This window comes from Engystomops pustulosus, chromosome 3, assembly GCF_040894005.1.
Source record: "Engystomops pustulosus chromosome 3, aEngPut4.maternal, whole genome shotgun sequence".
Lineage (NCBI taxonomy): Eukaryota > Metazoa > Chordata > Amphibia > Anura > Leptodactylidae > Engystomops > Engystomops pustulosus.
Genome location: NC_092413.1, coordinates 225,605,639 through 225,617,034, shown reverse-complemented (window position 1 = coordinate 225,617,034; position 11,396 = coordinate 225,605,639).

Genomic DNA, 11,396 nt, shown 5'->3' with positions numbered 1-11,396 from the left:
GCAGCAAATAATTCCAGCCCGCCAAAACCTTCACTGGCGGGAAACCCAGATGACGCATCAAGCTCCACCCACGCGCGAAGCGCGCGAACCCCGCCTCCTGTGGCGCAGGAAAAATTAGAGCCCGCCACAGCTCTTGGCGGGAAGGACTCGGACTCCTCCCACTGGCTCGAGGCGGACTTCCTGCCCTGCCTCAGAGAAGCGCCAGAACTAGAGTGGACTTTGAGCAGCGAGGACAACGCTATGTGGGGTCCTCCGCCTTTCCCTCCTGTGGAGCGTCCAGAGTTTTATGAGGTCTTAGAGACTATGGTGGTGGTCTCTGCGCAGCCTGTCCGAAGACCCTCCGCTGGACATCGGCTGCACCGAGGATTCCACCCGGGCGGTTCCTCGTCCCTATCCCGGCTACCATCCCGGTACCGCGGGTCCACGTGGAGGCGCCACGTGGGGAGGCCCCGACTCCTGCAGAGCCAACGCCTGGGCCTAGTGTTGCCGTTCCACCTGCTCCGAGGCCTACTACTCCTGTTGCGCGGCCTGCTAGCCCCGCTGTAGTGGTTCCTGACCCTCCGGTGGTTCCTGCTCCTGTTCCGGCACCTACCTGTCGTCCGAGGAGATCCGAACCAGCACCGAAACCTCCGCAGCCTCAAGGCCGAGGTGAGGCCACCCGCCGGCGACTCCGAGACGCTGTCTCGGAACAGCGACGCCGAGAGAAGGAGGCCCAGCGGTATATGGCCGGCAGATCCACAGCGGGAGCTTGGGTCGAGAAGAACCGCACCACCGGCATGGTCCGGTTCTTCGACAAGCGGAAGGGCTATGGCTTCGCTACCCAGGACTACACCGGACGGGAAGTATTTATACCCCGCCGGTCCGTCAAGAGGCCTGATCTGCCGGAGAGCCAGCACAACCTCAAGCCAGGCGAGTGCATCGAGTTCTCCCTGCAGGAAGGACCTCGAGGACCCTGGGCGGCTGGAGTGATCCGGATCCCCGACTCCGATGAGGACCGCTACTACCCGCACGATGACTGGTATGAGGACGACGAGTGGCCGGAATCCCCGAACACCTCTTCCTCCTCGGCTGCAAGTCCCCGGGCGGTGACCCACGTGAATGCCCCATCCACAGTAATTGTGAGTACGGGTCCCATTGCCATCCATGGGCCGGGCATGATACAGGGCGCCACCCCTACCGGTTCCCCTGCCGGGAGTATTGCCAGGTCCCGCGGCTCTTCTGTGGGAGAAGACATCCCGGCTAGTGAACCTTGTCCGGAGGTTCCATCTAGGCCCGCATCTCCCCTTGCCGGTTACCAATGGGGTGATGACCCGGCCCCGGAAGAACCGGAGCTGGAAGGAGCCGCGGCGCGGCCGCTGGACTCTGTTTATTTCTTCTTGGACCCCTCCGTGGTCCCTGACTCAGTTGAGCCCCCGGCTGGAACAGCCGACACCCCGGGCGACAGCGCTCCTCCCCCTGAAGGTCCGGAGGATGTTGCTGCACCTGCAGTACCCACTGCTGCCACCGGGTGTCCCCAGCCGGCACCTACTCCCGCTGAGGATGTACAGGATTCCCTGCAGGAGCTGGATCCTGTCTTTGCTGAACCCAGCGATACTGACTAATCCCTGAAGGGCTGTAGCCCTCTCCAGGTACTTTGTCCTTTGTACATATTGTGTGTATTTATCCCCATACCCCAAAGAGCCAGAGACTTTCCTGAGACTCTTACCCTTATTTATCTCAGTCAAGAGATTATACACTGTCATGTGCTATGATAGCACCCTTCCTCTGCCACAGCAGAGATTTCTTCAAAGGACTCTGTCCCTCTCCAAAAAGAGGAGACCCTTTGCTTCTTCATTGCACTCTTCCCCACATCAAGGGCTGTACCCAGAAGATGGACTTTGTCAGTAGAGACCTTCTGAGAGACTTTTGCCAACCTCCAGGAAAAGTTGCAATGTAATTTATTATCATTTTGCACTTAATGCCTTCCTTTTTAGGTATGGACATTCTGCTTGCACTTTTTTATGCCTTTTCTTTGCAGGAAAAGAGACATTTACTATCGTGCTACCCTGAGTAGCCTATCTATCTGTAACGTTATGTTATAAGATGTGTACCCATTGGGCTGCTAAGCCAATGTGAGTTTACAAAAATATTTGCACACTGTCAATATATGCCAGTAGTATGCATTAACCCTTTCATAGGCTTTTCAGGTTGTAGTGTGGCTGTGTCGGACCGTCTTTTTGTGTAAAACACTGACCGCTACCTGATCCCTCAAACTGAGGTTTGTACATGGGGGTAGTCCGTAAACTGCGGGTCTTTAGGGGACCGGGGGTGTTACACAGATAGCACCTGGATGCCACTCATACATGGGTAAGGTTGTCAGTCAGGAGGTACTTGTGTCGCATATGCTCATGCAATGCAGATAGACACCATATAATTGCCGCCAGGGAAGAAGCGTTGATCAAACAAATATACAGGCCTTGGTGCAAGGAGTGGATTACAGGACATGACACCACACCTTTCCTACTGTACAGTTCGGTTTAATGGCGTCAGCGACCAACTGTCATACAGCTATATTTTTGTCTTAGTCCGACACCAACCCAGGTGCCTGTCTCCAGGACCATGGGCGGTTTGTCCCTACACCTCACATAGCCTGCACTTCCTAGAAGTGCCCTTAGCCCCCTCTGTGCCCCAAACCATCTGTAGTCGAGCCGAGGGCGGCTCTTTCAATTGCCCCCGGGGTATGCAACACCCTCGCCGATGCAATGGCGAGGTAGTGCTTGCGAATACGTCCCACCTGTAGGTAACACCACATTACACTACATGGTCCTTATAGGATCAAGGGGAAATTGCAGTGGTTAATCCTGCCTGGCAAGGCAGATGTTAATCTGAGATGTAATTATGTCAACCAATGTCTGTGTTGCATCCTGTCTCTGTGCACTGAGAGGTAATTGGAGGAGCAGCCACCACCTGACCAAGGGAAGGTAATAAAACCTCTGGCCAGGAAGGTTCTAGAGAAGTCTCTCCCAAGAGAGAGAAGAGAGCAGTCTCTCCCAGAAGGGAGAGTAGACCGGTCCTAGTCAGGCCCTCTGGGTCTGTAGGACAAAAGCAGAGAGTAGTTAGCTGAGCAGCAGCTCAGAGTCTCTAGCATACCAGACCAGTGCAGGAAGAGCCTAGCCCCTGCCTGAAGTGGAAGATTAGACTAGAGCTAGTGTAGTGAGGAAAGGGGTATCATCCTACCTTCAAGGGTAATACCTGAAGAGATCCAGGACCGAGCTGAAGCATCCTCTAGGACACAGCTGCCTCCCAGCCTGCCCTCCACATCCAGGCTGGTGAACTACATCCTGTGGCTCCCTCCAAATACCTCTCCAGTACTCCACCTGTTAAAGACACGTTTTCTGCAGTTCCTGCCGGTTGCAATAAACGAACTGTAAGTTGTTTTCTTCAACTTCTGTCTCCGTCTGGTCCCTGCTACTACAACTACCATCATCACCGGCACCCTGTCCATCACCCAGAGACTCACACTCGGGACATTAAGGGGTTGCCCCAGGGAGATCCGCTATAGCAGCCGCTCCCTCATCTTTTCTTGCCAACACCACCCTGCTGGAGACCTGCCAGGCTGTAGGACAGCCCTCCGGTTACCCCGTACCAAGCACCGTGACAATAGCGTGCTTAGGCCGCAACCGCCAGCCACTCCGGTACCGCGGGCCCCAGCTGTCTCCAGGCCTCACCTCAAGGGCTAGGCCCCGGTGGGGGATGTTGCACTATGAACAGAACAGTATGCACATCAGCACCTTAGTCCAGTGAGGGGGTTATATCGTGATTTAGTGGGATTTTACTGGTCTCATATCCCCCATACACACTGGAAGCCTGATCTGACTATTTAATTGGCTGAAGAGTGGCCGCATTTTATGATTATCTAATAAGGTGACAATGAACTAGAACTTCTAATGTAAAAAAATGACCTTGCGCTGGTCGGGAATCGAACTCGGGTCAGCTGCGCTCACCACTACACCACCAACGCTCGTCTAGAGAAGACTTCTCCTATTTTTTTTTTTTTAAAGATAAGTCTGGAGAACTTAGGAATTTATTCTTTTTAGAAGTTCCAGAATATTTCCATCCCCTCCCCCCTGCACTGGAGTCAGATGTAGAAATTTGTGAATGAAGATAAATTTCTAATATCAATTTTTTTTTCATCTATTTATTTTCATGAATTTTTTTAAACCCTGATAGCCTCACACCCACACATCATAAAAAAAACGACCTACCAAAAGCCAGAGTCTAGTGGAAAAAACTCCACCCTCCCCACACCCCTCATCAGCAGAGGGGGATTAGCTCAAATGGTAGAGCGCTCGCTTAGCATGCGAGAGGTAGCGGGATCAATGCCCGCATCCACCAGGATCCACTTTTGTCTTTTCAATCTTCGTCTCTTTGCGTCCAGCGCTCGGCTCTCATACACATCTATAAGAGCTCAAATACTAAAGATTTTTGTCTTCTTGTTGCTCCTGACGTCACAGCCTGAGACGGATTTAGATGCTGAAAACAAATTGTATATGATAATCTCTTGTGATTTCTCTTATTGGGTAATAACTTCTCCTCCGGCACCAGGTGTAAAGATTCTCTGGGACCAGCACCGGTACAATATATGTTCACAGTCCATATTCTTTATTCTAATACTTTAAAATCCAAAAGGTACAAATACAAGAGTGGTGCATACATGGAGCAGTGGTGCTCGCGGCAGACCTAGGGGATTCGGACTGTGACTATCACGATTCATGCATAAGGACGACATGATAGTCACAGAAACTAACTTCTAAGTTCTTGGGAACACCGCGGAAGGCGGTTGCCGGTACCTCATCTCCAGCTTTCTTTTTGTAAGTCACCTGGTTTATTCGTTTATTCCTTGTTTCCTCATCTTATGAGTTTAGTCTATCATAGTTAGTTAGTTTAGTGAATTTTAGTGATTTTAGTAGAGATCCACATCCCCCAAACCTAGTACCTGGATCTGAACCGGCTCTGCTCCCTTGGCACAGAATACAATCTCAGTGCTACTACCCTGGATCACTTACCGGCAGTAGAAGAATCCCGCTCCAGCACCACCACCCGACCAGCGGAACCAGCATCACAAGCACCAGAACCACCTGGACTACCAGCACCAGTGCACCTCCAGCATCTCTGGCAGCATCACCGGCACTAGCATTACCAACTGTACCAGCACTACCAGCAACATCACTATTACTACCAGTGGCTCCAGCATCCAAAGCATCACCAGCAGCACCATCATGGGGGGGGGGGGGGGGGGGGATCAACACTACTCAACAACTCCACTGCAATCAATACCAGCACCAGCATCACTAGGAACTGCAAGAACCACCATCAAGTTCATCATGCAGACCATTACTGTGAATGTTAACCACCGTTACTTTCAACTACTGATTTAGTCACCTTCATGACCGCACAGCACCCATATTGCCTATAAAACACAGGCTTGGGCACCTGGGATACTTTCAGCCCTTGATTTGCACCATGTACCCCAAAACAACATGAGGACCACTATCTATTAGATCACAACCATGGCCGCCCCACCAATAGTAACATGCAGCTTCAGCCACCACCAAGGCAGTAACCCTTGTGCCTACAACTATCTAAATCATCATGGGGGCCCTAACAAGGTGTCCTCGAAGCATAGTGCTGACCAGGAAAAGAACCCCGTTACCCCCCTATTTCACTACGGGAAAGATTAGGGGAAGGAGACCTGGTAAAAACCTCAGGGATAAAAGGAAAGCGCACAAACCACCGGTCCCTTGTTTTGTTGTAAGGAATGTCAAAGCCGGGGTGCGCACGCCCTATGGACACGCACGGAGAGCCGTGGGAGACGCCGCTGGAACCCAGCGAGGTGAGTAGTGCAGCGACCACTGTGGGCCACACAGAGGTACACGGGGGCATCTGCGACCCAAGACAGGGGTGGCAGGGGCACCCGGGACACAGATATGACATGAATACATGAATTCCAGTCGGCTTAATGACTTGGCTGCACAATGAGCTGAATGACTCTTGTATATACATCCCAGGATATCAGGCAATGGGATCAGACAGAGACATAAAGGCTGTAGCTAAAAGGAAGGAGGAGGCGTCATCCTGAATATCAGGGACAAGTGGTGCAATCCATCTCACACCTCGGGTAAGAAGATTCACTGTTGTGCAAACCTCGAGTTGTTGTTAGTTGTTATTCGTCCCTATTATCTACCAAGAGAATTTGCACTTGTCCTGGTGGGTGTAATTTACAGACCACCATCCGCAGACACAAACACGGCCTGTGAGATTCCAGCTGATAACATCAGTGACCTAAAGACAAAACACCCAAACTCCCTGGTCCTTATAATGGGTGACATTAACCATTGTCTATCTAACAAACTCCCTCCCTGATCTCCATCATTATGTACACTCAGCAACCAGAAATGACAAAATCCTAGACTTAGTGTACCCCAACATGAGCGATGGCTATAACATTGTGATCTGTCCACCATCGGGCAGATCAGACCGCAACATTATTATTATCTACCGACAGCTGGTAAAAAGAGTTCCCCCAATATCCAAAAAAATGTGCAGGTCGTCCAATGACAAGGTAGAAGAACTGAGAGCAGGCCTGGAGCTGACCCACTGGGATGTGCTGAAACCTGAGAACATCAATGAGTGGGCAGACAATGGGACAGGACACCTCATCTTCTGCCCTGACTCATTAATCCCAGAGGAAGACATCAGGTGCTCTCCAAATAACAAGCCTTGGGTTACCAGAGACCTGAAATGTCTGCGACAAGAAAAGGATAGAGCAGCCACTAAAACTCTCCAATCTTTACTAAGACCAAAAATCCAAGACTGTAGAAAGGCTTATGGGAAAAGCCTGGAGGCAAAGCTGGGTAAGAACAACACAAAGGACGTCTGGGCGGGTCTGAGGAACATCACAGGCATGGGAGACAACATAACACACAGCTCTGACTGGGAACAGAAGGTAGATGGGATGACTGAGGTCTGCAATAGATTCTCGGATGGGAACTCCCCACAGCAAACAACAGACCACAAAACCACCAACAACCCAACAAAAAGTGTCTGCTGCTGAGGTGGAAGGTGTATTAGTGGCCATGAACCCTAACAAAGCTAGCGGGCCGATGGCATCTGCCCCCGGCGACTTAAACCCTTCTCTAAAGAATCATGCAATCCTCTTACTGATCTGTATAACTTCAGCCTGGACTGTACCAAACACCTGGAGAGTCTCATGTCCTTCTACCTCACCTGAAGGAGGCTGTAAGTGGAAGTGTCGATCCCTACAAATGAGTGCGGACGATGCCATTCTCTACCCGCTACACAATACATACTCCTACCTATAGAATAGTGATACTACTGTGCGGATAACCTATGTCCACTTCTCTAGCGCGTTCAACACCATCAACCCAGTTCTAATGAGGGATAAACTGTCCAATCTGAACACTGACAAGACCATCGGTAACTGGATATACCTAACTGATAGACGGAATATAATAGGCCGGCCAAAATCACCAGAAGGTCACAGGGCATTGTAGGCGATAGATTGAGCCCAATCCACAGTATTTGGCAGGTGAGGAGTCGCAGCGAGCTCATCTCCACTGCAGGAGACGCATTACACCCATTGCACCAAGTGCCACTCCAACAACGGAGCCGGAGAAGTGACCGGTACCGGCAGATCAGCGGCCCAACAACGCGGTTACACAACTCCTTTATACCTAGAGCCATGGATTCCTACAGGAAATGGACTCAAGGAGCAGCCAAACCGACTTAATAACCCCCACTTGTCCCTCCTACGAAAGTCCCCCCCCCCCCAACGCCATATTGTACCGGTATTTCCTGTGTTACGTCTGTGTTTATGTCTATGATTTTTCATTTGTGTCCTCTAAATGCTGGAGCCATGTACACCACAGTGTCCTAAGGGATCAATAAAGCTTTATTATATTGTATTGTATTGTATTGTATTATATTATATTGTATTGTATTGTACTGCTCAGTATTGTACTGTTTTGTATTGTATTGTATTGTATTGTATTGTGTTGTATTGTATTGTATTGTATTGTATTGTGTTGTATTGTATTGTATTGTATTGTATTGTATTGTGTTGTATTGTATTGTATTGTGTTGTATTGTATTGTATTGTATTGTATTGTGTTGTATTGTATTGTATTGTGTTTAGAGATGAGCGAGCACTAAAATGCTCGGGTGCTCTTTAATCAAGACAAACTTTTCCCGATGCTCGAGTGCTCGTCTCGAATAACGAGCCCCATTGAAGTCAATGGGAGACTCGAGCATTTTTCAAGGGGACCAAGGCTCTGCACAGGGAAGCTTGGCCAAACACCTGGGAACCTCAGAAAAGGATGGAAACACCACAGAAATGGACAGGAAACAGCAGGGGCAGCATGCATGGATGCCTCTGAGGCTGCTTAATCGCACCATTATGCCAAAATTATGGGCAACAGCATGGCAATGACAGAGGCATGAAACATTTGGCGCTGATGCACCAGCTCTGGCCCTGCCTCTCCGTCTGGCCCCACCACTGCCTCTTCCAACCTGTTCTGCTATAGGACTCTCCTCCGTCTCAGAAGCACTGTGTTCACCCGGCCTATCAACCCAGCTTGGGTCTGTCACCTCATCATCCTCCGATCCCTCAGTCTGCACCCCCCTCGGACTTCCTGCCCTGACAACAACTTCACCACTGTCTGACAACCGTGTCTCCTCATCGTCGGACACCTCTTTACACACTTCTTCTACTACGTCAAGAAGGTCATCATCACCCACAGACTGCGACTGGTGGAAAACCTGGGCATCGGAAAATTGCTCAGCAGCAACCGGACAAGTGGTTTGTGACTATGGGAAGGGTCCAGAAAACAGTTCCTCAGAGTATGCCGGTTCAAATGCCAAATTTTGCTGGGAGGGGGCAGACTGGGGGGGAGGAGGCTGAGGTGCAGGAGCTGGAGGAGTGCCGATTTCGGTGATATGGGTGGACTGCGTGGAAGACTGACTAGTGCACAAATGGCTAGAAGCATTGTCCGCAATGCACGACATCACCTCTTCGCACTGTTCTGGCCTCAACAGTGCTCTACCACGAGTCCCAGTAACTTCAGACATGAACCTAGGGAGTGTAGCTCTGCGGCGTTCCCCTGATCCCTCATCAGCAGGTGGTTTCTCACCCCGCCCAGGACCACGGCCTCTGACCCCTGCAGTAGTTGGACGCCCACGTCCCCGCCCTCGTCCTCTACCCCTAGCCCTCGGGTTAAACATTTTCAAAATTAAAGTGTAAACTTAAAATTTTTTTTTTTGTGTGTTTTTTGTGTTTTTTTTTAAACAAAACGATGCTATCCTAATGCTATGGCTAGTTTCTAACCTACACTGACAGCACACAACTGGATTTTGTGCTGTGCCTGATTACTTTGAGTTATAAAAAGAAATGAACGTAAAAAAAAATAAATCAGAAGACTCTGCCTAATTCTAATCAAACCCCTAATAAATTTTCCCACTTCGGTGTTTGAGGTGGATATGTGTGTCACTAAGAGCTAAACACAACGGTAGCAAGTCCCCCTGCAAATTCCTCACAATATGGTACTAGCTGCACTACTAGTGCCAGCAAGCCCAGCCACAAGCAAACAAAAAAAAAAAATGTATAACGTTATTGTAGCCCTAAGAAGGGCTGTTGGGTTCTTTGAGAATCACTCCTGCCTAACAGTAAGCTAATAGAACACCCTAACGCTTTCCCTGACCAGCAGCAGCTCTCTCCCTAGCGGCATCCAGACAGAGAATGATCCGAGCAGCGCGGGCAGCGGCTAGTCTATCCCAGGGTCACCTGATCTGGCCAGCCAACCACTGCTATCGACGTGTAAGGGTACCACGTCATGCTGGGTGGAGTGCAGAGTCTCCTGGCTTGTGATTGGCTCTGTTTCTGGCCGCCAAAAAGCAAAACGGCGAGAGATGCCATTTTCTCGAGCGGGCGAAGTATTCGTCCGAGCAACGAGCAGTTACGAGTACGCTAATGCTCCAACCAGCATCAAGCTCGGACGAGTATGTTCGCTCATCTCTAATTGTGTTGTATTATACACCAATGTTTCTACACTTGTTAGTAGAGTGACTGCTGGGTTTTCTTGACCTCATTACACGTGACTTGGAGTTAGTGTTACACATTATTAATTTTTTTTCCCAAATACAAATCAGAAAAATCAAATAAATTGAATGTTCATTGAAGTTTCTCTTTATTCCCATTGGTGAGAGAGACGTCCATTATCAGAGCGGAGGTGATCCGGATATTCTTATGGCACAGGAGGAACCAGAGTAACCCGGTCCATGCAATAAATAAGTGGGTGATGTATAGAAATAATTTAGTTGGTGACAATTTACTAGAACTTCTAATGCAAAAAAGTTACTTGCGTTGGCCGGGAATCGAACCCGGGTCAACTGCTTGGAAGGCAGCTATGCTCACCACTATACCACCAACGCTCACTTGAGAAAATACTTTCCTACAGCCGCAGTCTGGAGAACATAGGAACTTATTCTATTCAGAAGTTCCAGAATATTTCCATCCCCTGCAGTGGAGTCAGATGGAGAAATATGTGAATGAAGATACATTTCTGATATCAATTTTTTTTCATATACCGTATATTCCGGCATATAAGACGACCCTTCTACTTTCCTGTTTAAAATATACAGTTTAAGATATATTCGCCGTATAAGACCTCCCCTTTTCCAACGCATACAAAACACCGGTAAAAATTTAAAAAAAAACAGCTATGAATTTAGCACGGTCCTTTTTTTAATTTAAATTCTTCTGACATGCAGGTATATAGCAGGAAAACTGTCGCTCATAAACATAAGGCATACAACAACAACATTACCATTACAGCACAGCCCCCAGGAGTATACAGCACTGCCCCCAGTAGTATACAGCACTGCCCCCAGTAGTATACAGCCTGCCAGCCCCCAGTAGTATACAGCACTGCCCCCAGTAGAATACAGCACAGCCCCCAGGAGTATACAGCACTGCCCCCAGTAGTATACAGCACTGCCCCCAGTAGTATACAGCCTGCCAGCCCCCAGTAGTATACAGCACTGCCCCCAGTAGTATACAGCACAGCCCCCAGTAGTATACAGCACAGCCCCCAGTAGTATACAGCACAGCCCCCAGTAGTATACAGCACTGCCCCCAGTAGTATACAGCCTGCCAGCCCCCAGTAGTATACAGCACAGCCCCCAGTAGTATACAGCACAGCCCCCAGTAGTATACAGCACAGCCCCCAGTAGTATACAGCACTGCCCCCAGTAGTATACAGCACAGCCCCCAGTAGTATACAGCACAGCCCCCAGTAGTATACAGCACAGCCCCAAGTAGTATACAGCCCAGCCTGCCCCCA